The sequence below is a fragment of the Schistocerca americana genome, unplaced genomic scaffold (assembly GCF_021461395.2).
Source record: "Schistocerca americana isolate TAMUIC-IGC-003095 unplaced genomic scaffold, iqSchAmer2.1 HiC_scaffold_350, whole genome shotgun sequence".
Classification (NCBI taxonomy): domain Eukaryota; kingdom Metazoa; phylum Arthropoda; class Insecta; order Orthoptera; family Acrididae; genus Schistocerca; species Schistocerca americana.
In genome coordinates, this window is record NW_025726072.1 from 45,001 (window position 1) to 50,000 (window position 5,000).

The 5,000-nt window shown below is 53.2% G+C and overlaps 1 non-coding gene across 1 annotated transcript in view; it reads right to left on the reverse strand.

Annotated features, from left to right (window-relative positions):
* LOC124580724 overlaps positions 1-795 on the reverse strand; it is a 1,910-nt gene extending 1,115 nt beyond the window's left edge. The window contains exon 1 of the ribosomal RNA XR_006973267.1: positions 1-795. This exon is cut by the window's left edge and continues 1,115 nt beyond it. This is a non-coding gene — a ribosomal RNA (small subunit ribosomal RNA).
* Positions 796-5,000: the final 4,205 nt, after the last annotated feature.

Here is a 5,000-nt window from a genome sequence, read left to right on the forward strand (position 1 = left end):
ATTGCAACGGGGTCCGCCTCGGGACGCACGAGCACGCACGAGGCGCGTCGCACGCCTTCAGCTCGCCCCACCGGCAGGACGTCCCACGATACATGCCAGTTAAACACCGACGGGCGGTGAACCAACAGCGTGGGACACAAATCCAACTACGAGCTTTTTAACCGCAACAACTTTAATATACGCTATTGGAGCTGGAATTACCGCGGCTGCTGGCACCAGACTTGCCCTCCAATAGATACTCGTTAAAGGATTTAAAGTGTACTCATTCCGATTACGGGGCCTCGGATGAGTCCCGTATCGTTACTTTTCGTCACTACCTCCCCGTGCCGGGAGTGGGTAATTTGCGCGCCTGCTGCCTTCCTTGGATGTGGTAGCCGTTTCTCAGGCTCCCTCTCCGGAATCGAACCCTGATTCCCCGTTACCCGTTACAACCATGGTAGGCGCAGAACCTACCATCGACAGTTGATAAGGCAGACATTTGAAAGATGCGTCGCCGGTACGAGGACCGTGCGATCAGCCCAAAGTTATTCAGAGTCACCAAGGCAAACGGACCGGACGAGCCGACCGATTGGTTTTGATCTAATAAAAGCGTCCCTTCCATCTCTGGTCGGGACTCTGTTTGCATGTATTAGCTCTAGAATTACCACAGTTATCCAAGTAACGTGGGTACGATCTAAGGAACCATAACTGATTTAATGAGCCATTCGCGGTTTCACCTTAATGCGGCTTGTACTGAGACATGCATGGCTTAATCTTTGAGACAAGCATATGACTACTGGCAGGATCAACCAGGGAGCTGCGTCAACTAGAGCTGAGCAGCCGGCCGCCCGGGAGTGTGTCCCGGGGGCCCGCGCGAACACGCAAGCGTCCGCTCAATTATTCTGCAAACAGGAGGAGGCTGAGCTCCCCTGCACAATACACCTCGAAACCCTCTCAGGTCCCGGCGGCGCGCAGCGCCGTCCTAAGTACTTGGTCGGGTTCGAGAGAGGCGCAATCGCCCGGAGTTTGGCGAGTAGACGCTTTAGGTGCGACCACCCGTGCTCCCAACTGAGCTTGCCGCTGCCGACAGAGGCCCGGGAGCGTGCTGTCGTGGCATTGCCGGCGGGAGACAACACGCGCCACCTACGGTGGCCGGCAGCTCCAACGCCAGCGCCACAGAAGGACAAAAGCCCCACTTGGGTGCCGAAGCGAACTCTCCCAGCACAGCGCACGCGCCAACACGTCCGCACAGCTGCGATACAATCCACCTGCGAGAACCGCAGAGGCGACCGAGCAGCAGACGGCGTCGCGGCGCCGAGCGCCGGGCGGCGGCGCATCCTCAGCGCACACAGTCCTCAATCGGACCAGCACACTGCAGATGTCCACCGCGCTTCGCACCGGGCCCGCGAGGACCTACTTTGGCCGCACGGCGCCGCGTGCAGGGTGCGCCGGCGCGCAGCTGCGCCGCCTGCCGCCTCCGTCGGCCGGCGCGCCTGCCACTGGCCGCCCCCACCAGCCGGCTGTAGCGCGTGCGCCCACGCACCGCGCGGCCAGCACGCCGGAAGGCCCCCCCTCACCGGCCGGGGACGGTCCCACCCAGCCACCGCCGCGTATCGCTTCACACCCACATGCCATTCACGTTCGTGGGCATGGTGGGTATCGCTGAAACAACCGGTTGGTAGCTCAACCGATCGTCGCCATCACTGATTCACCTCTAGCGAGAACAACCGCACCACAACGGTTTACCAGTTCTTCATTTGCGTAACGTCACCAGCAAACGTAGACGTCCATCGCCATTTGCAAATTCAACGATTGTTGCATGCCTGTGTCAGGTGTCACGACACACTATGTCTGCCCACATACACGCAACAACATGTGCACGCTTCGCGAACACGTGGAAGGTGGCCCCCGTACGTATGCGATGTCCATTGCGCGAACGACTGTCAACCGGCCTCTGTCGCATGTCGCAGATGTGGAACGCAGTGCACCATGCTATCACGGTGTGTGAGAAGAGACGACTACGTCTGACAACACGCGCCACTACATCAACAGACGGCTCATGCTGATCGCCATCCACGGCATACCATACTGCAATCCAGCTCTTATAGGGAGACGACACGTAGCTGAGTGCACAATATTTGGACCGTATGGTTCGCCGTTGTTGGCGCAGTCGTGGTACGGTCACACATGTACCACGATGTATCATTCAGTACATGAGGACCAATGTGCGGTACAGTGTGTGATTTGGACGTACAACATCAGCGGACAGTTGCCACAAGCCGTACCACAACGTAGGCTGTGCTTCGCCATGCGAATGCCAATGAACAACTGCGAAGGGCATTGAGCATGTACGTCCTGCCGCCATCCGCATTACAGTGTATAGCTGCAAGGTGTTTAACATGAAGCGATACTCTGGGGACCGGGCAGTGCGAGTAGCAAACTATATTGCGGGGGTTGCAGTTAGGCAACACTACACTAATTTAACGCGTCGTATGACAATTACAGAGCAGGTTAAGGCCCAACGTGTGTTGGGTTAAGGCCCAACGTGTGTTGGGTTAAGGCCCAACGTGTGTTGGGTTAAGGCCCAACGTGTGTTGGGTTAAGGCCCAACGTGTGTTGGGTTAAGGCCCAACGTGTGTTGGGTTAAGGCCCAACGTGTGTTGGGTTAAGGCCCAACGTGTGTTGGGTTAAGGCCCAACGTGTGTTGGGTTAAGGCCCAACGTGTGTTGGGTTAAGGCCCAACGTGTGTTGGGTTAAGGCCCAACGTGTGTTGGGTTAAGGCCCAACGTGTGTTGGGTTAAGGCCCAACGTGTGTTGGGTTAAGGCCCAACGTGTGTTGGGTTAAGGCCCAACGTGTGTTGGGTTAAGGCCCAACGTGTGTTGGGTTAAGGCCCAACGTGTGTTGGGTTAAGGCCCAACGTGTGTTGGGTTAAGGCCCAACGTGTGTTGGGTTAAGGCCCAACGTGTGTTGGGTTAAGGCGCAACGTGTGTTGGGTTAAGGCGCAACATAGGTTAGGTTAAGGCGCAACATAGGTTAGGTTAAGGCGCAACATAGGTTAGGTTAAGGCGCAACATAGGTTAGGTTAAGGCGCAACATAGGTTAGGTTACGGCGCAACATAGGTTAGGTTAAGGCGCAACATAGGTTAGGTTAAGGCGCAACATAGGTTAGGTTACGGCGCAACATAGGTTAGGTTAAGGCGCAACATAGGTTAGGTTAAGGCGCAACATAGGTTAGGTTAAGGCGCAACATAGGTTAGGTTAAGGCGCAACATAGGTTAGGTTAAGGCGCAACATAGGTTAGGTTAAGGCGCAACATAGGTTAGGTTAAGGCGCAACATAGGTTAGGTTAAGGCGCAACATAGGTTAGGTTACGGCGCAACATAGGTTAGGTTAAGGCGCAACATAGGTTAGGTTAAGGCGCAACATAGGTTAGGTTAAGGCGCAACATAGGTTAGGTTATGGCGCAACATAGGTTAGGTTACGGCGCAACATAGGTTAGGTTACGGCGCAACATAGGTTAGGTTAAGGCGCAACATAGGTTAGGTTAAGGCGCAACATAGGTTAGGTTAAGGCGCAACATAGGTTAGGTTAAGGCGCAACATAGGTTAGGTTAAGGCGCAACATAGGTTAGGTTAAGGCGCAACATAGGTTAGGTTAAGGCGCAACATGGGTTAGGTTAAGGCGCAACATGGGTTAGGTTAAGGCGCAACATGGGTTAGGTTAAGGCGCAACATGGGTTAGGTTAAGGCGCAACATGGGTTAGGTTAAGGCGCAACATGGGTTAGGTTAAGGCGCAACATGGGTTAGGTTAAGGCGCAACATGGGTTAGGTTAAGGCGCAACATGGGTTAGGTTAAGGCGCAACATGGGTTAGGTTAAGGCGCAACATGGGTTAGGTTAAGGCGCAACATGGGTTAGGTTAAGGTACAATATGGGTTAGGTTAAGGTACAATATGGGTTAGGTTAAGGTACAATATGGGTTAGGTTAAGGTACAATATGGGTTAGGTTAAGGTACAATATGGGTTAGGTTAAGGTACAATATGGGTTAGGTTAAGGTACAATATGGGTTAGGTTAAGGTACAATATGGGTTAGGTTAAGGTACAATATGGGTTAGGTTAAGGTACAATATGGGTTAGGTTAAGGTACAATATGGGTTAGGTTAAGGTACAATACGGGTTAGGTTAAGGTACAATACGGGTTAGGTTAAGGTACAATACGGGTTAGGTTAAGGTACAATACGGGTTAGGTTAAGGTACAATACGGGTTAGGTTAAGGCACTTGGGGGGGGGGGGGGCCCGGTTTGTTGATTGTGATTATCGTAAGTAAATGACTGCGGCATCATCTGATTTGCCACGTCAGGGTGCACCTTTGGCTCATAACAGGCGGCGCTCTGATTCCATGCTTGTGGCAGACCTGTGTCTTTCATTCCTGCCATTGTTTGTGTGGTGTGACAGGAGGCAGTATTGTGATGTTGGGTGCACCCCTGTCTGGGACATGTGTGGGTGTTGGTGGCTTAGCTGAGCAATGGTGGTTGTCGGAAGGGTGGGATATTCTGTTTTCCGAGTGGACCTCCCGGTCTGGTTATGATAGTGTGGATTGTCTAATGTGGCAGAGAGGATGCACTGGGTGTTGTTCCATGCTGGTGCTTACATATTGTCTGTGTGCCTGTTACAGGCAGAGAGTAGTGCGTGATAAGAGTGTCTGGCTGACGTGTGATTGTGAGCAGAGTCTTTCAGCATGTATACGGACAGGTCTATACATTATCTGTATTCTGATGGCTCTATCTATTACTAATCAGCGCCGTGTATACGTTTAATCCGGTTCCAGTCGAAACTATTGTATCTCTGTACATTAGTGACACGGCGAGCCCGCTATGTAGTTACTCGTCTCGGCAGCTTCCACCGGTGTATGGCAAATGATTATAAGGAATCAGTCTAGTCGTCAATACCGATAGTCTGACGTCACATGTCTGGGGTGGGGGACGCTGCGCCCTTCCGGTGGGTCATGGCCTAGGAAGAC